Consider the following 27,590-nt stretch of genomic DNA (forward strand, 5'->3'; position numbering starts at 1 on the left):
CCCTCTCTTCAAATGTTGGTAGATAGGGATTCGGATCAAAACCCATTGGTGGTTGCACGGGAACACCCATACACCACCCATGGTCAGAACATAATTTGAGTTGGTGGCTGCAGGCGGGGCCCACCTGCACTCTTTTTTGGGAACCAGCACATATTTTAAATCATCAAACTCTAACCCAGAACAAGAAAGCAAAAGGCATTAAACAAGGGAAGTAGGAGGAAGAGAGATAGGGAAAAACTGTGAAAATAGAAAAGGCAGGGTTGAAATGGAACCTGCAAGAGTGAGATATGGAACCAGGAAGTGAAATCAAGACTAGACATCCTTAGTATTTGACAACCTCGACATTTGACAGTGACGCATGCAAGATTCTGTAAAAACTAATTGGGCATCAGCAATTATTCTTTTACAAATGAAGCCCTTCCATGATACACCCTCATCACAAAGAAATGCTTTGCACTACTTTTGGCACTTTGAGGCTGCTTTCCAGCGCAAAATATATTTGGCACTGAAAAAAAAATCCAAAAATCCATAATGTGCACCAAGCTGCATAGAAAACAATAGATTGGAACTGCATCACTTTTCTTAACATATATGCAAAAAATCCTAAATGTCCACAACATCCACTAGGAACAATTTATATGCAAAAAATTAATTATCCCGTCAGTTGCTTATATTCATTTTATTTCCAATAGAAAGCCATCAGCCAATGCGTTTCGTCCTATTAGAGTAGGACTTCTTCAGGGCAAATAGTTAATCCATTTGGCGCCCACGATCTCAGGAAATTAATGATTTGTGACACAATTATGTCGATTGAATAGGCAGTCGGTTTCTCAACCAACAGCTCCTGTATACATCCTCTTTAAGTATTGCAGCCAGTTGTTGTTCAAAATAAAACCAATGGATCGATGTATACAAATCCCAAGATAATTCGGTATGGTAACTGCGGAGAAAGTACCCAACGTGTAAAAGCCAATATAAGCTAACACGTGTGGATGGGTATTATCCACCCAAGCTGCATCCCTTTTGTGACACATTCCCTGTGCAAAGTGTTGAGAAATGTGGATCATAGTGTGTGGTGGACTGATGTGATGAAAGGAGGAGCGCAGGGTTAGTTTATGCAGGTAAATGTCAACTCCATATCAATGTCTTACATTGGTAGAGTTTGAAACAAAGCAGGTGTCTGGATATTTACCCGTGGAGTCTAACAGTAATCATTTAGGACCCTGATTAAATTGAAAGTGGAACTTTCTTTGGGCTAGTGGCGAGTGAGTTTAAGATTTTGGGGGCATTCCATGGGAAGGCGCATTTCGGTGTAGAGGATTTCTTGAATTTTGATAGATTGAGCTGTAGAGCTGCCTCGCCACTTAGGTCTTTTGATCTGCCAGGGACAGTCGGTGTTGAGGGAAGGTTTTATATAATGTTTAAATCAATGATGTTGTACTTGATGCACATAGTTTTATAAAAGCTCTAAGCTTCCAGAGGATGCTAGCTTAGTGAGGAGAGAATATGGGTGATATGGCTGAATATTCCCTTGCCATGATGAGGCAGGCAGGAGTGTGGCGTGGAGCATGGCGCCCAGAAGTGTAAGTCATGATTTGGGTTAAAAAGTGACCAGACGGTTGTTAAATTTGACTCTGGAGATGAGCCTGGAGGCCGCACCACTTTTTTAAGGTGTGATTTTAGGACAAATTCTTTGATTTTTCTTAAATGTCTAAGGTCATTGTTTGTACTTTTGACAGTTGCCTTGATGTGTGAGTCTAGGTTGAGTTGAGAGTCCAGTAAGACACCAAGAGTTTTACCAAGGTGATCGTTTTGGAGTAAAAACAATTTTTGAGGCTAAAATCTGTGTCACTAAGGGCCATATGTAGGTGGCCTAACATTTACCACTTCATAAATACCGAATTTTACCGATTCGGTATTTATGAAGTGGTAAATGCTATGTAGGTAATCGATCGGTAATATTTACCGATTCGGAATGGGTCGGTATTTTAGAATCGGTATTTACCGATTCGGTAATGGTAACTGGCTTCCCATTGATTCCTATGGGCCAGGAGGCCCATAGGAATCAATGGGAAGCCAGTTACCATTACCGAATCGGTAAATACCGATTCGGTAATGGGGGGAGCACAATCAAGGGTGGCAGGGTGTCACAGTGACACCCTGTTGCACCCCTTGATTCCTGCATGTGTGCACATGTGGCACACATACATGCCCTAAGGGCATGTATGTCTGCCACATTGCACACTTCTAAGTGCAAAAAAATGCTTTTTCAAAGCCATTCTTCATTTACCACCAACTTTTAGTTGGTGGTAAATAACGAATCCACACAACACCCACACACTCCCCCTACATCTCATTTCAGGATTCGGTATTTACCGAATCGGTAAAATTACCGATTCGGTAATTTTACCGATTCTGTAAATTACCGAATCCTGAAATGTGCCCCCTACATACCAAAAGCCTGAATACCGGTCGGTAACGGGATTTTTACCGAAAATCGGCCGTTACCGACCGGTATTGGGCTTCCTACATATGGCCCTAAGTGTTTTGATCCAATCTGTTAGCTCGTTGTTCCTATTTGAAAAGAGAATAATGTATTCAATTTATGGGTGTTCTGTTCGAGCTTCTAATTCATCCAACTTTGGATGTCAGAAAGACAGCTGATAAGTATTGGGGGGCAAGCTGGGTAGCCCATTACATATACATGTTTGGTGTTGTTGAATTAATGGAATGAGAAACCCCTTGTTTGTGCCAGAGGTATCGGAGAACCTCCACCGATGGATTAAAAAGATGGGGTCAAAGACAGAACCTTGAGGTGCCCCAACTGGAGACAGGTTATGTTTAGAGGTAGATTTGGCTATTGTTACCTGCTTCAATTGATATGACAGCTAGATTTGAATCAGCTCACAATAGTACCATTACTGCGCACGCTTTCTTGAAAGATGGCTATTAGGGTGTCATAGTCAAGTGTATTAAATGCAGAAGAGGGGTCTATAAGGGCGAGCATACAATGTTTCTCTTGATTGACGATTTTGTGAGTCTTGTCCACTATCTTGACTAGACTGGTTTCGGTGCTATAGAATAGTCTAAACGCTGACTGGTAGGTTCGTAGAAGTTGGTTATGTTAATGTGCTCCTATAGATGTAAGGTTACACATTTTTCAAGCAGCTTCAATAGAAAGTGGAGTCTGCTTATTACTCTGTTATGCCTTGGGGGGGCTGCTCCTTCCTTCGTTAGAAGAGGTCTATGTGTCCAATTTTAGGAGAATGTTGAAATCACAGAGGAATATGTGATCGAAAGGAGAGAGGAGATGATCAGTCATTAATTCTGTGAGGTTAATTGTGAATATTTCCCAATACATGATGCTAATTTTTCAGGAATTGCCATTGTTGATGGGTAGGTGGGCAGGTTGGCATTTCAAGGGGGAAATGGTGATTCTTTAGATCATTAGGTCTCGCCTGACCCAGCGCATGCGCTGGTCTGGCGAGACTTATTGAGAGGGCTCCAAAAAGTGCTACCAGGCCAGCCTAGAGCTACAGTGCATGTGCGCGGGCACGCGCGCCACGCTTTACCGCTATTACTTTCACTTTCCGGCGGCAGGGCCGCTTTGATGTTTGATCGCGATCACTTTCACTTTTGCGGCCACACGGCCGCTTGGCATAGCCAATAGGTCTCGCTTTTGGGACCTTATAAGTATTTAGTTATGCAACTGTTGCATGGCTAAACACTTATAAGGTCCCAAAGGCGAGACCTATTGGCTATGCCAATGCTTGTTTTTAAATGTGATAGAGATGGTAGTGACACCACCACCCATTTTAACTCTGGACACCTCACCAGGATCCATCTGTTTTGGTTCTGGAGCAAAATCTCTCATCTCTCATCTTAGGGACAGCTTGCAGAAGCGTCTCTCCCTGGTGGCACTGCAGTCCAATGCTGTTCACACCCACACTATTCTCAATGGCACACATTGTAATTGGGAACACCCAAGGGACTGTCGTGACGGGTGAAACAAGCCTCCTGCTGTAGACAAACTCCCCCTTCTCTCACAGCATGCCAAAATGCTCCAGACATGCAATTACATTGAAAAGTAAAGCAAAAGAGCAAACTTGCTTCACACACTTTAGGCCACACAACCATCTGCCAGAAACCACGTATTCTATATCCTATACTATCAAACAATACTTGTTTGCTTGGTTTGTTAAAATTTTAGAAACCAAACACAAAGAAACACTGTTTTTATAATTTCACAGCTGGCCGTCTTTGGCGCCGATTGTCACACGTATGACACTAGCTATCACAAAATTTTATCGCCTGCCTGCTAGCGCTTAATTTGTAAAAAGAAATAAGTGCAGGGCTCATCGGTTTTTTTGTTGTTGTTTTTTTTTAGGAGACCCTTTCGGGTTTAGCTGAATGCCACAATTGCAGAATACCGTGTATGCCTAGTCTTGATTACACAAAATGCCAACTTATCTTTTTTACACTGCTTTACACTTCGTATTTTTTATCTTATACTTGCCTTTTTGTTTTCATCCGTCCCTTCTTCCTGTGTCCCAAATTTCCTATTTTTCCCTTCCCTTTTTTTCTTACATTTTGGCCTTCTTCTTTCATTCTCTGGGTCAAAGTCACAAGGTAAAAAGTAAGTCCTTGTCTCTAAAAACGAATGTTGATACCCCGCATCAGCAACCACCACCACAAATTAAGCACAGCTGCATGCCATCATCTTTGGCCCTTCCCTAGCAGCAATGTGCTGACAGATAGGGAGGCAGACACACTTCCTTTGGGTGCTGGAGGGATACAATTAGAGGTTCCCTGGCCTGCTTCTGGTCTGTCTGAAGATTTAAGGCACTGGTGATGCATGGTCCTTCTAGTTTTTTAAGGCCTCTTTTATATGGAGTTGTGGACCTGATCACTTGACAGGGTCCATTTTGAGGACTTTGCGTTAGGTTACTCTTAGGTTTAGTCAGTACAAGGCACACCAGGAGTAATTATGCTTTGCACGTTCAGCCCTACCAAAACCTGACACAAACAGCCTCATTATAAGTCAATGAAGGGTCAGAATGGACAAGGCCTGCTGAGATCTTGTTGTGAAATTAAAGGGATCACGAGGCAAACTCCCCAGAATGGAGAATAACATGCTGGACTGGAATTACTGGCTCCTTATATAAAGATTATTCTGATCTCTTAGAATTCACCACTTCAATTTACCAACCAATCTAAGTAGGTGGTAAATGGCAGTGAGGGTTCTAGTCTTTTTTTTTTTTGAGTTCAAAATGTTTTATTAGATTTTCCATAAGAATGAACAAATACAGACAATACAGAAAAAATTTATCACAAGCGAAAATACCTATATAAAATAAAACATTTCTAAAAGCAGTTCTAAATACAATAGTTAAAGATGTATATATAATCAATTAGAAGGAGGGGAGATAAACTAAAAAGAAGGGCAGGGAGGGAGCCATGAAAAATTGCATTGTCAACTTATTAGAAAAAGGAGCTACATTCATCATATAAGGCGTTAAATAGAATGACTGTAAAACGGTGAATCAAGTATACATATACAATTATAAAGATAAGTATACATCTATGGGTAACCAAAACGAGTGAAACAAATTAGAATTGTGATTGATCCCTTTCAGGGATAATTGAGCACCTCTTCTTGTAAAAATGACCCATGACCACCAAGCATGAACCGATAAAGACGAAATATCCTTCCAGCAAAATGTAATGGACTTTAAAGCAGCTGAGATTAGGAAGTTAAACAGTTTACCTTCTAATTCAGTTAAGTTATGCGTAAGATCAACAGCTTTACATATTAATATTTTGTAAGAAATAACATCATGAATATGAAATATTTGTTGAATAATATCCCAAACATCAGACCAAAATTTAAAAATTAATGGACATTCAAAAAGCATATGTCGTAGTGAACCAGGGAGTAATTTACAATGCCAACAAATGTCGTCTTGCATCAGCTTAGCACGAAATAAACGCACTGGGGTCCATAAACAATTAAATAAAATATAAGAATTGGTTTGGTAAAGTGAAACAGGCAGCCATCCTGAAATACTATTAAGCCAAACAGTCATCCAAGTATCGTTGGACAAAGAAAGGGAAAGCTCATCATTCCAAAATGTTGAAATAATATTTAAATTGTTTCCTATAGAATTAGATAATTTTTTATATAAAATAGAGACAGTATGTGATGACGTAGAGATAGTTCGAATATATAGTGCTAAATCTGCTTTAACATTAAATGGAATACCATGAGGGAAGTAGTCTAAAATTGAATTACATAACGATTCATATTTAATAAAATCAGATTGAGGTAAATTAAATTTCATTTGTAAAGCTTCAAAAGAAATAAAAACATTGTCAAAATAGATATCTTTAAGATAAAAGATACCAGCTTTAATCCAAGCATTCCAAAAAGTAACATTTCTATTCAATTTAATCACATTACTATGCCACAATGACATATCTTCAGTATGAGTCATAGGGATCAAAAAGATTGAATCCAGGTCATTAAAAATGAGTTTAGTGGATTTAATAATAACCGATTTATGCACATATATTGACCTATTGGACATTGTTAGCAAGGTGGTCAATGGAAAAGGAGCTACAAGAGACTGCTCTATATGAAACCATGTAGGTTGGTTCTTTAAAGAGGAAGGAGAAAACCATATGGAACTTTGTTTCAGTATAAATGCTTTGTGATATAGAAAAAAGTCAGGCAAACCAAATCCAGCATTGCATTTAGGTACTTTTAATTTTTTATAACCAATACGAGCTGATTTATTATTCCAGAGAAATTTGGAGAGAAGTCTATCAACGTTTTTATAGAATTGTAAAGGAAATTGAATAGGAATCATAGCAAGTGTATAAAAATTTTTAGGAGCAATAGTCATTTTGATGGAGTCCATTCTACCCCACCAAGAGAGGTGAAGTGAAGACCATTTAGACGTTTTATCTTTGATATAATTCAGAATAAAATTACTATTTAATGTTAATGTTGCTTTTACGGAGGACGCAAATAGAATCCCAAGATATTTTAATTTATCTTTTTGCCACACAATATCAGCCATGGGCAACATATCAGGAGTACAAAAAATGTTTAAAGGGAAGAATTCAGTTTTATTAATATTAAGTTTATAACCAGAAACCATGGAATATTTTGTAATAATTTCTAATAGGGCAGGCATTGAGGATAGAGGTTCACTAATAAATAACAGCACATCATCAGCATAGGCTAAAGCTTTGATATTAATCTCCTTAATCTGAATACCTTTGATATTAACACAATTTCTTATATGAGTAAGGAAGGGTTCAATTCCAATGAGAAATAAAAGTGGAGAGAGGGGACAACCTTGTCTTGTGCCTCTAAAAAGAGAAAACTGACTAGATACTTGACCATTAATAAATAAACGAGCAGTAGGGGCATAATACAGAGCAGAAATCATGCGTATAAACGAAGCACCAAAATTAAATGATAATAAGGTTTGAAATAAAAATTGCCAATGGATTTTGTCGAAAGCTTTCTCTGCATCTAAAGCCAAAATTCCTGCGGGGGAACTTAAAGTGGAACTCTGTTCAATAATGTGTAATAAGGTTCTTGTGTTATTTGTAGAATATCTATTCTTCATAAAACCAGATTGATCAAGATGTATAATAGAATCCAATATAGGGGACAGTCTAGAAGCAAGTATTTTAGCATACAATTTACAATCTTGATTAATTAAGGAAATAGGGCGATAATTTGAAACAAGAGTGGGGTCTTTATCTGGTTTAGGAAGTACAATAATTAAAGCATCAGTAAAGGAACCTGAGATCGTTCCTGAAAAACCAAAAAAAGTAAAAAGTTGAAATAAATAAGGCAAAAGTTGGGACTGGAACTCTTTATAAAACTCAGCTGGGATACCATCTGGGCCAGGGGATTTATTTTTTTTAATGGATTTAATAGCAGCTAAAATTTCCTCAGTAGTAATGGGTAAATCTAGCTTAAGCCTATCCGAGTGTGAGATTTTGGGCAAATCACATGTATCTAAAAAAGAGTCCAGTATGGAAGGATCATGAGGATCAGGTTTATTATATAAAGTAGAGTAAAAATCCAAAAATTCCTTAACAATATCATTATGAGATATTGCAATGTTACCGTTAGGGCCATGAATTGAGGTAATTTGTGTTCTATCTTTTTTTATACGTAAATAATTAGCTAAAAGCTTCCCAGATCTGTTGGCATTAAAACGGAACTTAGCCTTAGAATTAGAAATTTGGATGCCCGCTCTAGTACTAAGGATTGAGTTAAATTCATATCGAAGCTTTTGTAGCTTGACTTTAAATTGAGGATCATTTGATGAAATAAAAAGCCTTTCAAACTTCGCAATTTGTTTTTCCAAACACCTGATACGTGCGTTGAATGTTTTATTTTCATAGGCCATAATTGAAATAGTTACACCCCTAATGTAAGCTTTAAAGGCGTCCCATCTATTGACCATGGAAGTGGAACCTTCAGGATTGAGTAAAAAATAGTCCTGAATAGCATTTAAGATTTTAGGCTTATTATGTTCATTAAGAACAATTCCAGTATTCATACGCCATCTAGTTTGGTTTGCAAAAGTTGAAGTTAAATTCAGAACAAAAGAAATCAAGGCATGATCTGAGATATCAATATTACCAATCTTAGGAGTCTTAACAGATTGGACTAATTGTGTGGAGACTAAAAAATAATCAATTCTAGAATGCGAATTATGTGGATTAGAGAAAAATGTAAAACATTTTTCTGTGGGAAAGTGCAAACGCCAAATGTCCACTAACTTGGTGTTATGAATAAATGACTTAAAAGCATGAAAAACCTTAGGAGGGCGAAATTTAGTACTAGATATTCTATCCAATAATGGGTCAGCAATAACATTAAAGTCACCTCCAACAATTAAAGGAACTTTACCCAACTTTAGAACCTCGGTGGTAATATTAGACAAAAAAGAGGGTCATCCGCAGTAGGACCATAAACATTGAGCAAAAATATGACTGAATCATGAATTTTAATTTTAGCTATAATAAATCTTCCATCTGCATCCGAAATTTTGCTTAAGACTTGGCAATGCAATTTTTTCGCAACAAAAATAGCCACCCCATTTTTTTTACCAATTGCAGGTGATGAAACAATAGTATCTACCCATTTCTTTTTCATATAATTTAAGATGTTGTCATCTATATGAGTCTCTTGAAGAAAACAAATATCTGCCTTACAACTACCTAAATAATCTAAGATTTTTGTACGCTTAACTGGATGACGTAAACCTTTAACATTTAGTGAAACAACTTTAATATTGTGGATATTAGCCATAATGAAGAGAGAAGGAAGAAAAAGTCAAGAAGAGGAGAAAAAGAAAAGAAGGAGAACAATAATGAGAGAAAATAGTAGCTCCAGAACAAGTAAAAGGAGGTGAAAAAATTTTAAAAAAGGAGAAAACGACAAACAGGGTACAAAAATATCAAAGATGAGACGCACATACGCTCAACAAGCATGACCTAACCGTTGGAGCCCAATGTAGTAATGGTTCATTAACCTGTCAGAAAACAAAAAGGAAGTTAGCTATAATCAGGTATTAGAGTCATGAGTATCCATGGATTGCTGTGAACGTTGATCCAAAAACTGACGCAAGTCCTCAGGACGTTGAAAAGATTTTGACAGATTGTCTTTCCAGATACGCATTGTTGAAGGGTCAAAAAGACCATATTTGAATCCAAGACTTCGCAGTTGAGGCCGAAGAGTAGAAAATTCCTTGCGGATTGAGACTGTTTCCTTGGCAAAGTCTTGATGAATAAAAATTTTATTCCCATTGACCATTAAGGAAGGAATCTCTCGTGCTGCCTTTCGAATCAAAACCAAATGATGATGTCTGAGGACTTTGAAAATCATTTGACGAGGTTTGGTATGTTGAGGATTGCGATGTGAAGGGATTCTATGGGCCTTGTCAATCTCAAATTTTTCTGGAAATTTAATTTGTAGAAGCCCAGGAATCAAATTTTCCAAATACAACCTACAGTTGCCACTCTCCACATCCTCTGGTAAATTAAAAATGCGTAAATTGTATTGTCTGTTACGATTTTCCATCTCTAGGAGCCGGGTAGACAAAGGAGATATTTTAGCTACAAGAGGAGTGAAAGTCTCAAGCTTAGCCTTATTATCGTGTATTTTAATTGCATTATCAGATATTTTCATTGACATACTCGCCATTTCCTTTCGAACATTTTTAATCTCTGAGGCAATAGCATCTGTGTTAACACGAAGCGCTTGAATTTCCTCCAAAATTAAGGATAATGAAGGTTCTGTTGATTCTACCGCCTTTGATTTAATTGGCGGAGGTGAAACCTGCTGCTTTCTTTTAGGATGAATATTTTTATTATCCATGTTGATTTGGTAGCAAAACTAGGATAATAATAATAACAATAAAATAAAATATCCAAATTGCAAAAATAGCAGCAACAACGCAGAAAAAATGAAGGAAAAGAATACTGCAGCAGTAAGAATATCCTTATTAAAGCTGGTGCAGCAGCTATAACAGGCTATGGGAGTGGCTAGGCCCAAGCCAGGCCCTTTCCTGAATGCTTGCTCCGCCCCCTGACAGACAAAGCTGGGAATACCTGAAGGGAGAGCTGGAGGCAGAGGCTGGACACTGGAAAACGCCTCAAACAGCGCCCAAATTCAAGGAAAAGCTCAGCAATCGACAGGTAAGGTGCTCAGCACTCAAGCGACCTCATTTGCGGTAAAAAACTGACAGGAATCGTCGTTTTTAATGAAAAAACGGGCGAAAAAACGCCGGAGCTCTCTACACGGCGGCCATCTTGTTTCGCGCGCTCGCGCGTCTCCAGGGTTCTAGTCTAAGGGCAAGGGGAGGGGGGGAGGGTTGTCAAGTGCCATGCCAAGCATGGGCTAGCTGGTGGTGCTTTGTGTGCTTCTCCTGTGGTGTGGGACAGGTCGGTGCGGGCCAGAAAGTGCCGCACCCTGTAAACCCTCCCACCTAGTCAACTGCAGTTGTACCAGGTGCAGTTCCACACTCATTAAATGTTGTATTCAGAACTGGTAATTTCGGGGCCATAAACACCCCACAACTGGAGGGTGCCAAGAATGGTATCTACAAAGATAGAGAGAGAGATCCACAAACTTAGACAAACCACATACAAACACAAAGGCATAGGACAACCAGGGTGCAAATCTTTCCTTCACGGCATTCTGGATGACATGATGATATAGTGATGCCCAAAAACTGAACAACACTTCCCGAAAAGTATTGGGTGCTTGGGGCTGTCCTACATTTGACAGCTTTAGAGAGCTCTGAGGCAAGTCTTCAGACCAATGTATTGAATTTGGCTACGGAGAGTTGTCAGACTTCACGCTCTTTTTTGGGAAGCAAAAGAATTGACACAGATGACCGGACCCAGATGGAAGAGAGAATCTTTGATAACACACAGTTTCCAGCCCTGTCCTTTATGTTGGCTCTGGCCTTTAACAGGTGGACGAGCAATAGACCCTTGGCTTCCATGCCGCTGAACACTGCGTTGCTAATGGAATATGAAAGATTTACTTTTAGAATTCACTGGCAAAAATCTAGCAAACTCCCGTGCTTCATCTACATCAGGCAAACTCTGTGGTATTCTGGTGTGGTTGAACAGTAAAATATGGAACTGACTGCCCAATTTCATCCCTGAACTCTACTGAAAAAGAAGCACTGAATTTCAGGTCAAAATAAATGAGAGTATGCATGTAGAACTTCTGACGCTCATGTCTGCTAAAGTCAAAGCAAATGCAACAGCTAAAAGTATGACCATCGGGATGTGGTGTTGCTGCCATACTTGGCGCTCTTTGTAACACATCTCTTCGGAAAACAAGGAGAACGTCCTTGACCTCCTGGTTGATAAAAGATGCTCTTTGTTGTGTTGACTACAAGGAGCTTCAAAGTATAAGTCAGGGTCCATCACAGCTCACAGTTTAGCTGTAATTTCTGCAAAACCGGCTTTCAAACTTTCCTAAACGCCAGCCCTCAGATTAATAAAGGGGAATTATTGATTCAAGTAGGGGTTCCTCAAGGACTGTGATCACCAGCGTAGACTCAAACATTGGCCATGCCAGGGAGTAGCAGTTTTCCACCAAGAACATCTTCTCTAGTCCTAATAGCAAAACCGAATTGCATGATTGGCTCTTCTTTGTGGAATGTTGATCATATATCACCAATTGGAGAAAGGCTTTCTGCCTACATTTATGCCTAGGGATTTGTCAACTGGTGGGCCATGTGTTTGTGCTTTCTGTCCTCTCTCTTTCTACCTCATCAATCTGAACAATTCACCTTAGAGCTTCCAGCTATGGTGCCGAATTGCTTGTCCTCCTGTCCATAGTAATTGTCCCTTTGGATTTCAGCAAGATAGGTTTCAGCGCCATGTTTTTTGGAGTGGATAGGAGGAGCATGATATGTTTGTGATCTAAGATCGCTTTGCATACCAGTGACGTTAAGGATACCTACTTCCTTATCCTGGTTTGGTCAAAATATAGAGGCTCCCCAGTTTATATGATGGAAGGTCGTGATTGGTAAAAGTACCTCTCACTTACGATAGTTTGAGGATCCCCATCCTCCAGAGGTCTCAAAACTAGTAGACCCTGACCATGGCGGCCTAATATTGTAAATGATGTTGTTGGAAGTCTTCCCCGTCACACAGTTCTAAAATCCCTTCAGAAGTTCCTGCTAAATGAACTAGGATTATTTGTCAGCGTGGTAATGTACGCTGGTCCTTCCAAATGGCATTGCCTTCATTGGGATGCTACTAGATATGATGCTGGCAAAGCATTTTTAGTGCTTCCACTCACGGGATTAAAGTTCGAATTCAGACTTGAGCCTTTCGGCATATGTTCCATTACCACAGCGCGGTGGTGACGAAACACACTTATAGCTCCCTGTATTAACTTGATCCTCCTTATAGGCCTCAAATTTCACATGAGGCAGCTTCGTCTCACAGAAGATTAAAACCAGAAGCTTGACTTTGATTCTCCTAAGAAGCCCAGATCCGAACAAATTTAAGATAACTCCCTTCCCATGAGTCCAAACATTTTGAGGGCTTCTTCTTTCAGATAGAACCTCTTGAGACCTTCAGCGCAAATCCATTTGAGTATGGGTGGGGAACAGCCTTAGGTCAATAGAAAAAGCATGGCTTATGGTCCCTCTCAGACACCAGCAAACACATACATGTTCAGGAACTGAAGACCGTATTCCTGGCTCTCAAATGCTGCCTAACTTCTAGGTATGGGTAGATAATCAAGGTGGACCACCCAAATGCAATACTCAAACAAGTGGCATAGATATTGCCACTATGTTTTGCCCAAAACAAATCATCCATCTCTTCTGTTCATTCGGTGATATGCTTTTCTTGCATTTCAACCAGCTTAAAAGGTTTGTGTCTCAGAGTCACTTTAGGTTGGTTTTTTGGTAGGTTATTTCTCTTGTGGATAGTACGGGTGCTCCTAGGGTTCATGAATACAGGCTCTGCCTGGTTGCAAGCTGTACACATTTGTCCTCCATTCCAGTCTTTATTTTTTCCCAAGTTTCTGTTGCATTTTCCTACCTAGCAGAAGATACTTCCTCTCCATTCAATTCAACAGCATCCTCCGGAGCTAAAAGAAGCCTCTTTCCATGATTGATCTGTGATATCTGTAATTATATATGCACAGGACATAATACGAATGCTTGTCTAATAGCCTCTACATCACCAACTGTGTCTTTTCTCATGGACAACAGACATAGAAGGCCTTATTTGCCCATTGGATGGTCTCTTGTGTTCTTTAATGTTAGGAGCCTGCTGGTTTCCCTCCTCTGATGGCCTTTCTTGCACAGGTGGTGAGAGCCAAGCTGATGTCTGTCGTGTCCCCTATTCCCAGTTGTGCAACTCTAAATTCACGTGTTTGCCCACACGTAATCCACAAGGCCTACCTGTTAAAATAATATGGGCAAAAACTAGCAGGAGTGGGAGTTACATCAAATCTTAGAATCCTGGTTTGGCTGCAAACTCCTATTTCTGCCCGAACCAGGAGTGGAATAAAAGCCTGCGTCACCGGGAGCGTAATTGTTAACAATGGTTTACCCTGGAATCACCAAGGTCCTGGGGTTATTGGATTCTACAAAGAAACAAGGGGCTCTAATTCAACGAGATACAAATGGGTATTAATTAACATTCATTTTAGGATATAAATAAAGCATATATATACATAAAGCATTGCATGTACTCAAATGTTAACAGTATTCAATTTTGTGTGAGTGAGAAAATGTGCTCGTGGCTCGTATCATCATGTGTCCTGAAGATGATCCCATAATCTCAAGGGATCGAAACGTTGTGGGCTTTGCTACTGACGAACCCTACCATTCTTTATTATTTTATTTATTATGGTCGTCGTATGTTATAGACACCGACTGTGAAGCACAGCTTATGGCTATAGTATGTTGGGTGTCCCTTTTGAGTACCGAGCACGTTTTCTCAATCACACAGCACGAAGACTTAACTTTTGACCACATGTAATTCTTATTTATGTCTTACTTTAAATGTTAACAAATATCGCTTTGTATCTCGTTGAATTAGGGACCCTTGCTCCTTAATAGTAGTTGCCATGGGAAGGCAGCAGCATGGGACACACTGCATGCATCTTGAAAACAGTCCAGTGTGGGTGTGATTTCTCAGTCTTATCCTGATTCTGTAGGCTCTTCTCAAGAATGTTTTTCACTAATCCTCTGCTTATAAGATTACCTCCAGGGATTTCAAAAGAAAAGGGCAGAGATGCCATTATTGCACAGAACCTACAGTCAGGGCCCGGTTCTCGTGCTGAAAAATCTATTTGCAGATGTTGAAGCCAGACTGCCCTGTTTATTACTAGAGAGGCAGCTGACATGGCTAAAATGACTGGGTAGTGTCAGATGATGTCTCTTTCCTGAATGAGATTCTTTTTTTAATTTAAAAACAGATGGTTGTGACATTTGAAGCGTCACACAGCTTTTAATCCAGGCCCCACAAAAACTTCTGACATACCTGATTACCTCTAAAGAGAAAGTTCAAATGGAGGTACAAGTAAATACAAACTAGTCACATTAAAATGACAAGTTATTATCGTTTTAATTCCTTTCCCGAGTCTTTGGGGCGGGCCCACAGTGACGAGAGTCACTGAGGGGAGTTGTATATGCACTGCCTTCACTGCACACGATGGTTTGCCCAGCCGTGTCAGGCCGGCCAAACTATCATGCGCAGTAAATGTTAATTCCAACTCAGCAACGCTGCTTGGCTGGAGAGAACAGGCGCAGACTCACACTCTGTCTTGGAGCACAAATTGAGGATGCTCAGGCCAATCCTGAAGCTGCTCTAATATGAGAGCAGCTTCAGGATTGGCGGCATGGGAGGATGGGAACCTGTGCCTTCCGCCGGAAGAAGAGAGGAAAAGTCAAGTGCGACGCAATGGAGGGCAGCAGGTACATTAACATTTTTTTTTACATTGACCCTCCTCGTCCCCCTTTACACCGCCCAAACCCTCCACCCCCGCCCGCCCACTGGCATAACAAAACTTGAGGGGGCCCCCTGCAAAGTACATGGATGGGCCCCCCTCCGTACTCACTCAGGAGCTCTCAGGCCAGGGTACTGTGCTGAGGGGGCCCCCTGAAGCTCGGGCCCCCCCGGACTGAGGGGCTTGCGGGAGCCTTTGTTACGTCTGTGCGCCCACCCTCCATCTTTTCCGTGATAAAAGCCGCAGCTGGTTATTCACCACAGGAACTCCAGTAGTGGTAATCCTTAGATCCCCAAATTAATCCACCCAATAGTCCTGTTTTTGGCTGTGCCTCTTATTGTAGACACGGAAAAATAGTACAAAGGTGTGGGGTTCAGCAGGTGCATAAAGTAGGCGGACCATGCAAGGTTGCATGTGCCTTGGTCTTTATTCAAACACAGAGACTGAAAAGCAAAGTTGAAAGAGGTGCCACCAATCTAGGAAAATGACAGGGAAAAGACAAGAATTGAGTTAAAAAGAAGGTAACATGAGAAGTGAATGTCTCGAAACAAGAAACATGGGTATACCAAGCCAAAAGAATCGCATTTTGAGCCATAAAAAGCTAATAAAGGTATGAGAATAGCATGGAAAACCAAGAGGTGGACTTCCAAACCCAGAAAGAGCAGGTCTTTAACACCAAGGCAAGAGCATGCCCTCTACAGCCAAGAGAAAGGACATCCAAAGATATGAGAGGCGTGCACAAAAACTGTTTAAAAAGCCTGTAAGGCCAAGAAAGAGAAATATCTCAAGCCAAGAAATTGGGGCTTCCAAAGTAAAAAAGGGTATTCCAAAACTGGTGTAACCTACAAGTTAAGGTCAAACACCCTAAGACACTAAAGACGCTTAACACATTTAAAGATGGGTACTGCAAGGGCATGTCGAAAAAAGAGAAAGGCATTCAAAGAGGGACTGGTATCAGATTAAAAAAGGGCATCCAAAGTAATGATCAGACAACACTGATAGAGGGGTATCCCAATCTGCTCGAACTGTAGTCCAAGCAGGGGGCAGCCTTTCAATCTAACAGAAAATGTATGCACAAAATGAATAGAACAACCCACTCTAACAGACAAGTCCATCCTAAAATGAGAGAGACATCCTAGTACAACTGAGAGCAGCAACAGAATGGAAGTTTTCTAGTTAAGAAAAAGGGCCATCCAATCACGAGTATGGAATTCTAATTCAAGTCAGAGTGATGTCAAAAGAGTGACTTAAGAGAGGGCACTCCATACCAAGAGAGGTGCTCCCAAACTGAGAACATTCTAATTTCAAGGAAAAAGAATGGAACATCACAATCAAAGAAATGGGGTATTACAATATAAGAGAAGAGCAGAGAGAGTAGGGATAGTAAGCCACAAGAGGGAATATTGAAACTGACAGAGTGGGAATTACAAGCCAAGTGACAGGAGGGTCCCAAGCAGAGAGAGGCAGGCGCGGTGCTTCCATTGGGGCATTGGGGCGTTGCCCCCGCCCCCGTACCCGCCCACGCCTGCAGCTCCCTCCTCGGTGTCTCTGAACTTAGTTTACTTAAGTTCAGAGACGCCGAGGGTGGGGAGAACAGACAATGCATGTCAGTCAGCATGACGTTGGACCGTGGGCGGTCCGGCGTCATGTTGACTGACATGCATTGTCAGACAAGCCAGGGAAAGGCAGCACTGCAGCACAAGTGTGCATGAGTGGGCATGGAGAGTAATTTTTAGCCCGTGCCCAGTCATGCGTACTTGTGTTTTTACTGCCTTGCGCATGTCCATTAGGAGCCCCTCGGTCTCCTAATGGGCAGGCGGCGGGCGTAGCATAAGCTGTGCCCTCAGCCAATCCTGGCGCTGCAGCAGCGCCAGGATTGGCTGAGGGGTTGCCACTCCAGTGCTGATGTGGTGTTCCGGTTTGAAGGGGGCAGAGGTGCCAACGCGGACCAGGAACAGAGGCGGTCAGGTAAGTTTTTGTTTTAATTTTATTCAGTTCTCCCGCAGCTGGTGGTAGGGTTGGGGTGGTGTTTAGGGTTAGGTGGTAGGGTTGGGGTGGTGTTTAGGGTTGAAATTTGCTAGGGTTCCCGGAGTCTAGGGCTCAGGGCCCGATTCAGGTTTGTGCATAATGGTGTTGGGAAGGTTTTAGGGTGGTTTTGCAAAATTCCATCCAGATTTGACTGAGTTGGGGTTGGGAAGGTTTGGCTGGATTTGATGCAGATTTGTCTGGGTTGGTGTTGGGAAGGTTTTAGGGTGGTTTGTCAAAATTCCATCCAGATTTGGCTGATTTTGGGGTGTTTTTGTGGGTTTGCGGGGACTTGTGTTTGGGTGAAAAGTCGTACCCCTTCCAGTGGATGGATTTGTGTAATTCTTGCTGAGAATGGCTGGAACTAGTGTCCCAGTGAGTTTGAAGATGATCGAAGTAGTGGAAGTGCGAACAAAGAGCATTTTTTGTGAAGGCCCGGATTGCAATGTTATCCAATGGGCGGTGTTGGGGTGCGTGGAGAAGTGTTTTTTAGGGGGTTCCAGTGGATCGACAGGAACGGGGCTGCTGTGAGTGGCAGGGAGGTGGAATTGATGGGTGTGCAGGAAGTTTGGGAGGAATCGATCGATGGGAAGGGTGTTTTTTGGCAAAGTTGAGGAAGGGAGAGAGCTGCAATAGGAGCCCATGTTAAACGTGAGTTTTGCATGTTTTTGGGGTTCGATTGTAGGGTGTTGCAGTTGGTTCCGAGTGGATTTGCTTAGCTGGAATCAGAGTTGGGGAGGTCTAATTTTGATTGCAAGTGTTTTGAAGAAAATCCATGGAGGGGAAGGTGTGTTTTGGGCCTAGTTTCAGAGTGCGTTTTGACGCGACTTTATGCCTTTGGGAGCTGGCGGTAATGCACATGTTTGGGATGTTAATTTAGGGTGTTCTAGGTTTTTGGGAATGGGTTTAGGGGTGTGGGAGCAATGGTGGGAAGGTCTAGTTTGTGTGAAAAAGAGCAGTTTGGTTGTAGTTGAAGGGGAAAGGGTAATTTGGCCCTGTTTTCTAGGTGTATTTTGTGCCATTGGCGAAGATTGCCTGTACTGGGTAATTGCAGGTGTGCGGGATACAAATAAGCTAGAGCGATAGAAATAAACAGATAGCGGTTGGAAAGAGAGAGGTGGGGAGAGGTAGAGGCGAGAATAAACAGAAGCGTGTGCACCACACTAGGCTTGGCAGCTTTATCTCCCACCTTTGCGCCGAAGTGGTAAGCTAGCGTCCAGGTTATGTTACGGGGCACTCCTCCAGCACTTTTACGCCTCGCCATTTTCAAATGTCACCAGCCGCCCCTGGAGAGAGGGGGCATTTCAAAATAAGATAGGCACTGGCCTACCTAGGAGAAAGGACATTCCAAGCCAAGAGAGGGGATAATCAAGCCAAAAAATGGAACATTCCAGGCCAAAAGAGAGAAGCATCACATTCCATGAGAGGTGGCATTCCCAGAAAGGAGAGGGGACACCCAAGCTTAAGAGAAAGGCATTCTGAGCCAAAAGTGTGAGAGCAGAAGAAGAGAAAGTGATGTTTGTAGACCAACATATGGGGCCACGCAAGCCAAAAGAGCAACGATACCAATTCAAGAAAGTGTCTTCCAAACAAAGAGAATGCACATTCCAATCCAAAAGAGAGAGGAGCATGAGAAGCCAAGAGGGACATTCCAAGAGAAGAGACGGAGCATCCAAGTTAAGAGCTAGGGTATCCTGAGCCAAGACAGAGAGCATCAAATCAGTGAGAGCCAGGATTCCAAGCACAGGACTTTTTAGCCAAGAGAGTGAGGATTCCAGGCCACTGGAGAAAATATCAAAGCCAAGACAGTTTCAAGATACGATAGGGGCCTTCAAGCTCTCAGAGCAAAACCGGTTTTGAGGTGAGAGAAAGCATTCAAGCCAAGAGAGGGAACATCAAAGCAGTGAAAGTGCAGGGGTTATCGAAGCAGAAAGAGGAGGGATTTTAACCCAAGAATAGGAACTCATTCATCGAGAGAGTAGAGCATTCTAAGCCAAGAGAGCAAATGTAGAAGAGAAAGTGTGTGATTCCAACACAAGGAGGGGCTTCCAAACCAAGAGAATTGTGATTCCAAGCTGGGAGAGGACACGTCCAAGCAAAGAGAAAAGGACATCACATGTCTAAAGAGGAAGCAGTTTACTTAGACCAATCACAAAGATCAGTTTACATAGACCAATCACAAAGAATATCAATGGTGAGATAATGCGTCTCCCCTGGTTGGGCGGTAGATGTAAAGACATCGAGGGAGATATAGTTGTAGTTAACTTTAGAGACCCACGTGCAGTTGATTACATACTGAACTGGCCTATGGGAAATGGTAACAACTGTATTACCCCACGTGCCATGACATATTTCTACCCTAGATCTCTGGCGTTCCCTTTATCCCATATAAGTAAACAGGCTTCAATTCTTACAAACTTACCTATAGTACCCACTAGTAGGTATTTGGCATATGGCCCACACATAGCTCCTGCTGCTGACACTTTAGGGTGGAACATCGTGCCCCCGAGAGGTAACAGAAATGTCAACATGAGAATGGACCATTTGAGACCCTTTACTCCCCTGGAGGTAGAGAATAGGTTTGATGTGTTCACCGGTATGGATGAATGTGATTGAAGATTACAGTCAATGCTGGGCAGGGAGGGCCATTCAGGCGCCGCTAGCCCAGTGGGCAGTGATTGTGAGATCCATAGAGAGGCCATTAGATCTGATATTGGGAACAAGACCTCAATGGTGGCCAATAGATTTGTTACTGGAGGGATTGTAACTACCACTCATCCTCAGTCTCCGGGGTGCAGTGTCGATGGCTGCCCATCGCCAAAATTAATATGCCCATTAGAAGCTTCTAATGATTCTATCCCTTGTGTGCTGGGTGGGAAAAAGGGGGTTAATACTGACCTGTTTGCAACAGGTAATGAGGCTATCCACATGGTATCTTGGAATGTGGCTAGATTACAAAAAAAGTTGGTTCTCCCAGAATGGAACACCTTCATCGAGAAGTTTGATGTATGTATGTTCCAAGTGACTTGGAGCTTGCTTCCAGTACACAAACTTGGTTACGCAACCTTTTTTCTGCCTGCCTGCTCAACGTTGTGGGAAGGGCAGACCAGCAGGGGGTTTACATGTGTGGGTTAAAATAGAATTGAACTGGGATGTTTCTACCTACGATTCAGCGAGTAGGGACATTCAACACCTCTCATTTGTAGAACAAAAAAAAGGCAGTAGGATAGATTTATTTAATATCTATTCCAGAGGGACCCCGGGGAACACAACCTCAAGTACAGTAACAATTTTAGATCAGGCATTAGCCAACTGCCCCCCAAGCTCCAAAATTATTGTGGGTGGAGATTTTAATTGCACATTTGAACCCCTTGGCGGGTATGACCCCCTGGGTATCGAGGAGGAGGACTCTAGATGGTCCATCCCGGCCCTGACACTTGCCCCAATTAAAAAATGGTCACCAAAGGCAATTCAGATCAATGCCCTCACAGTGGAACATAACCTAAGAGCATTAAATGGTAGGTCATTTTCTGACCGTGCGGGAGCAATGACCTTTAACAGGCTTAGCGGTCCGTCTAGAATCGATTATATTCTATTGGATGTCACCCTGTGGTGTGATCTAATAGATATGGTGGTGGTACCCTCACAGGACAGCGATCATAACCCCCTGTGTATGAAGTTAAGGTGGGGCAACTGAAAAGGTTGTGGGAAGAATGCCCCCCTGAGGACAACCAACGAGGTTATCCCATACAATGGTAATCGTAGGCTGAAATGGGAAAAGGTTCAACCCCAGGTTGAAAATTTGGCAAGGATTTGGGCGTATGTAGTAGACCTGACTAGGGAGTTGATGGATCTTGAATCGGAAACAGGTAGTGCCCAGGGATCATCATTCGCACTGGCCTACAAACACACAGTAGTGGAAGTAGGGAAGTACTTTGTAATCCAGGGTAAAAACGGCAGTATGGGAAAAAAAACGCCCAAAACCAGCAACCCTTGGTATTCAGATATGTGTAAGGTAAAAAGGAAAGAGTTAATAACGGCCCTACGTAAAAAGAGTCAACTCCTAGTTAGAGCAGCCAGGAAGGATTATGCAAAGGCACTGGTGCTGGCCAAACGAGAATGGGAGGAACAATTTTGGCAGGATCTTAAATGTGCTTCCAAAATGAAGAACTCTTCGTTGTTTTGGGAAATTATTAATAAGGCTAGGCAGCGTACCATGCCTCCAATAGTTAATCATATGACAAGCCAACAATGGTATAGCCATTTCTCTGCTCTGTACGGTGGGTTAGAAGCGACTTCCTCCTCCCCTCCTGACCCTGTTAGTAGGGTCCCTTCTATTATGATGTTTGAAGAACCATTTTTGGCTTCAGAGGTGGTATTGGCCATTAGACACTTGACCCCGAAGAAGGCCGCTGGCCCTGATGGGATTCCAGGGGATCTCCTTCTGGAAGAACCCGTAGCTTGGGCTAAACTTATTGCCCAAATAATGAACCTGATTTCTAAGGGATATCCCGTGCCAGACTCGTGGAAGGGAGCAGAGGTGATAACTGTGTTCAAGAAGGGTGCCAGAGATGACCCTGCCAACTACAGACCGATCAGTCTGATTGACGTGATCCAGAAGGTGGTTGGTAGGGTCATCATCATGAGGGTAGGTGTCTGGATGGAAGAGGAGCATGTTCTCTCTCACTTCCAAGCTGGGTTCCGTCAAAAGGTGGGCACGATGGACCAGGTCTTTCGCTTCTTTGCGATCTATTGGAAGACAGTTACCATCAACAAAGGTAGTTTATACCTGGCTTTCATAGATCTCAGGATGGCGTTCGACCTGGTCCCCCGTGCAAGGTTGTGGGAAATTCTAGAGAAGATGGGTATCCCAGGACCACTTTTGGGTTTCATTGTGAAACTCCATGAGGGGAACTATGCGAGGATCAGATGGGGCACCCAAGGACAACTGACAGAGAGGGTACCCGTGAAGAGGGGAGTACGCCAGGGATGTGTTATGGCACCGACCCTGTTCTCTCTCTTTGCGAATGGAGTGGTGGACTATCTGAGAGAGGATCCGGCAGATGCGCCATCCCGGGCAGGGGAAAAAACACCTACCCCACTCTTCGCGGATGATACCATTTTGATCTCAAAAACCCCCGCAGGTCTCCAAAAACTCCTGAATCGTTTTAGTGCGTTCTGTACCGATAGAGGTCTTACTATCAATACCTCTAAAACAAAGCTCATGGCCTTATCACCCTCTAATAGATTCAGGAATAATCTCTCGCTCAATGGTGAGCCCTTGGAGCTGGTAGACTCCTTTGATTATTTGGGTGTTAGGGTTAATAGTCAGATGAGCTGGAAAGATCATTTGGCCAAAATGTTGCTAAATCATAAAAGAGTCTCAGGGGCGGTCCTGAGAGAACATCGGGAGTCCACGAGTAAACCTGTGGCACCTATTCTTGCAATTTATGAGGGCCAAGCATTACCGTCTGCCCTATACGGCTCCGAATTATGGGGGTTCGAGAACACATCGGAGCTAGTTACATCTGAAAATAAATTTCTGAGAGATTTGGTAGCCCTTCCTTCTTCCACTCCGCTAATCTCATTACGGCTAGATTTGGGCAGGCGCCCTTTTAAAGATCTAGTGCGCTTGCGCCCATTACTCTTTTGGGTTCGTTTACGAAGGACCAAGGAGCTTCAAAATTACGCAGCATTTTTAGATGAACTGATTTTGCTTAATACAGGCAATAAGATCAAGTGGTTGAGCAATCTGAGGCAGTTGGTTGTGCTACTGGGGTTGAACGAATCGTGGCAGAGCCAATCTCCGCCTCCCAAGCTAATGATTAAGAAGTTGTATTGGGATTGGGTTCAGCAGGAGACTTTATGTAGAGATGCAGGGGGCCCCTTAACTGAGCGGTTCTTGGCGTTCAAATGGTCAAGGAAATTTGAACCATTTTTGGACTTTATACAAAAACCCCTGGATAGATCACTTTACCTAAAGGTTAGGTTTGGGATTCTTCCGGTGAATGATTTCACCTCCAGGTGGAATAACCAGGGTGGTTCATTGAAATCTTGCCCGGGATGTGCAGCTCCTAACGAGTCTGTGGCGCATTTCTTTTTTGCCTGCCCAGCATACAGGGTAGCTTGGAGGACATGGTTAAATTAAAGCCTCTATGTAAGGGGTTGGGCCTTAGATGTCATAAAATGGCCCTGCGGGTTCTTTCTACTGACACGTCCTCCACTGCCATGGTTTGCGGAGTAGCTAAATATTTGGGCAGTGCTTGGTTGACACGTATGAGGAGGACCAAGGCACTGTCCTATCCCACTTAATTGCTTGAAGGTACTCTGGCAGGCAATCCCCGTGATATCTGACAGTGTTTTAATGTATAATTTACTAAAATAGTAAAAATGAACATGTGTTGACGTTGTATTAAGGATTGGTGGGTTTCTGTTTTTATCTTCACTGTATTGTAAAAGCTGTATACTTTTATGATAATTTTTTTATCGAATAAAGTAAATTACTACTACTACTACTAAAGAGGAAGCATTCCAGAATGACACACAGGAAACATAAGAGGCCCATGGACTCTTCTGTAAATGGTTGTACGGACTGTGTGGAACTTTATCGACGATCTGTGATTCCCCATTTAATGAGGGAAGTCCACAGATGACATTTAGGTCACTCAACACAGCTGTGAATATTCAGCCCTGGACAATGAGCAAGAAGATGAGGCCGTTCTGGAAGGAAGGGGGGTGGGAACCTTCATTGTTGTTAAGCACCTTTAAAGCATGGGGGCCTGCATGCAAGATTAGATAAGCAAGGGATGGCGGCCTGTCACCGGTTGGTGGAAATGCAGGCTACCCTTCCTTTAACAAAAAAACCTTGGTGACTTCTCTTCTACATCTTTTTACCGTCTCCATGTACTCCTTGAATCCCCAAACAACTCCCTGTCCTGCCACTCAACCATCGCCACACCATTCAAATGTTGCAAAGACGAGTATCAGACAATAGGGTATTTGATGGTGTGGTTTTCTGTTGAGAGGCCACACAGAAATGGGCCGTCAATGGACGTTTTCAGTTTAAAGCCTCTAAAACCAAAGCGATTCTATTTTGAGCCAAAGGATCAAGCTTGTCACTATCATTAACCACCGCGCCCCCACCTGTATTGCTTCTCCTACAGTTGAGATCTTTACCCCTCCTGGCAAGGCTCTAGTTATTTCTTGAATCTAACTAGACTCATGGCAAAGAGGCAGCAAGGGTTGAATGGAATGTGCAAAGGCCATGCTCTAGATTGAGACAGACTCTGTCCCAGCTGAAGATGAGTGTGGCAGACTAAAAAGTGGTTAACTTCAGGCTGGGCAATTAAAGCAAATATGTTCACTCAAACCAGACACTCTGTCTGGCACTCCCGTTCCCCATTTGATGCCCATTTCCACTGCATGTTTGAACTTCACCCACCCACGTGAATGCTTGCAAATTCTGCTGCCTGATTAACAGTGTGTCACAGGTTAGTGTTAGCTCATTTTGAACTTTTAGCAGAGCTATCAACATACTTGCCAACCTTAGTGATTTAGGAGGAAGGTTCACTCAGGGCTGGCTTTAGCGCTGGTGGCGCCCGGTGCAATATTTATTTTTGGTGCCACCACACCCCATGACCGCCTCCTTGGATTCCCTCACAACCACCGGGCAAAAGTGCCCCTCATCTCTCCAATCACAAGTTATTGCTAAAAACAGTGCCCCCCCCCCCACAACCCCCATGTGGCCATTGCCCTTCCACAGGTCAGCACCCAGTGCGACCGCACCAGTCGCACTGCCCTAAATCCGGGCCCGGGTTCACTGTTTCATTTGTGTCAGTTGTTGCAAGTGGGGGGTGCCAACTATCACATATGGGGTTCAGGACTTAGTTTTCATCATCAGACTTTGACCTAAAGCAAGAGACAAAAAGGCAGAAAAGGGAGAAAGAAGGATGGAGAAGATGATAGGAAAGCTGTGAGAAAGGGAGAAATCAGGGATGAGAAAGAATCTGCAAGAGTGTGATAGAGGCAGAAGTGTAGGTTGGTCATCGTACCTGAGCAGACAGACACACGCTGTCCTGCTACTTGGAAGGATTGCCACAGGCGGCAGTTGATTCGTTCTCCATAAGAGACACCGAAGTAAGAATATTCTCACCCTCCATATGATAAAAAGTATGGCCTCATTGTGATTGACAACAGAAGGAAGTAGCCTGCTTCCATGCATGCGCTCAGAATCGGAACTCAACACATCTTGACAGCGCTTTGATCGTGCCATCTTCCACACACGTGGATCCTTACATTGTGTGCATTCACTTAATAGCCTGCTCACCACCCACCTCACACTTGGGCTCCCCGCTGGGACCCATGTGAGTATCCCTTTCTTATCCTTTGCACGGTGCTACACCCTCCACACGAGCCGGTCCATTACCCATCAGGTGTCCCTACGATCATAGGTCCTGACTGGAGACCCCACACTGCACACGGGGTCGAAACGCCGTTGACAAGTTGCATAAACGAACCATTGTTCACCAGCACTGATCACTGTATCTAGCGCTGTATACTGTACATATATATGTAAATGGTTGTTTATATGAAGCATTGGAGATCGTGTATATATTTCACATATATGTCACTAATTTTCTAGGTTCCGTTTTTCACTGGGACACCTTTCACTCAGAACTATGTGTTCAAATGTATTACTTTGTTTCATTTCAAGGATTACATAAATATTTTTGATTCAAAAACAAATCAGAGGTGTATTTGCTTCCTTCTCTCTCCAATATCCCTATAAACCAATATATTGCCATCGTGCTCATATACATTGAGATTACTTCATTAAGTGTCCACAGGAGCCTCTGTCTTTTGATAATAAGTTTATTACCCTGGTTGCGCGTGAGTAGGGTTCCCTTGTTCCAGTACTACTGGTGATAAAAAAGAGGCATAAGGTGGAATATACACTAGACAGCCTTGGTGTGCTGCAATGCCAGCATTCTTTGAAAAACAAGGGGGCCCAATTACAAATGGTCAGGGACCTTGGGTAGTTTACCAGTTTTAAACACAGTGGTCCCTAAACAGAAAAATATACATGCAAACATGGGCTCTTCTACACATATTTTGCTCTGCACTAAATTTGTCCAATTTCCAAATTAAGAACTAGGTAGGCTGCGCCTTTTTCAGACATCTACAAATTCTCTGGACTCCGCTTACTGAATAGGATAGGATATGTTAAGAAGCAACAACTAATTAATTAATTTTAAATTCTGAACTGCTTTTTTCATAAACTTTTTATATGAATTTACCCGGATCACTAAAACTGTTTAATTCTTATTTTAAATGTGTATATTTGTGTATATATTGTGTTGGAATTTTTAGATAACTTGTGCTTTTATGATCCGTTTTAAAAATATCGAATAAAGCTGTGTGACTGACTGACTGAGCAGGAAGAGCATTACCACACATATATGAACGTTTTGCGATCTTCTGAACTGGAGTTTTAGTTGGCATCACTGCACCGCACAGTATGTTTGCTGAAGTTGGTGTTTGCTGAAGTTGTTAGCAAGGTTAAAACGGGCCACAATAAAGGTAACTTATTAAGTTATTAGGGAAAATGTATTTCTCGTGATGCCATCTAAATCAGAAGGCTTCCTATAACATGCAATATAATTTCCATTGAGTGAATAATAGGGCCAAAGGTCGTCTGATATCATTATTATGTTAAAGAGTGGCATTAAAACTTTAAAACCCGTACCGTTCTTCATCACTGAAGCATGGGCGAAGATTTGCAACGAGGGGGGAGCCCTTGAAGAGGCTCACACGGGTGCCTACGGCTCATTCACGCTTTCACAGGCAGGGCATGCAGGATGAGGCTGCACCCGCGCCTTCTCGTGGCGATTTGTGCGCTGCTCTGTGGAGCTATACACTGATCTGGCTTAGACTCTGCACCGCACACGTGCACCTGCCGCGCACATCACGCACTCGTGACCGCGCTCGCGCGAGGGGGAGGCGCGTGCTCCTGCGCTCTCTCCTCAGGGTGGCTCAG

At 42.6% G+C, this 27,590-nt stretch overlaps 1 protein-coding gene across 1 annotated transcript in view; it reads right to left on the minus strand.

Moving 5' to 3' along the window:
- The window catches only part of LOC146811737 (syntaxin-1B-like), a 314,087-nt gene extending 286,769 nt beyond the window's left edge, over positions 1 to 27,318 (minus strand). The window contains exon 1 of the mRNA XM_085618729.1: positions 27,300 to 27,318. The gene's annotated coding sequence lies outside the window, so the exon portion shown is untranslated. The remainder of the gene's footprint in view (positions 1 to 27,299) is intronic.
- Positions 27,319 to 27,590: the final 272 nt, after the last annotated feature.

The sequence above is a fragment of the Triturus cristatus genome, chromosome 7, assembly GCF_964204655.1.
Source record: "Triturus cristatus chromosome 7, aTriCri1.1, whole genome shotgun sequence".
Classification (NCBI taxonomy): Eukaryota; Metazoa; Chordata; class Amphibia; order Caudata; family Salamandridae; genus Triturus; species Triturus cristatus.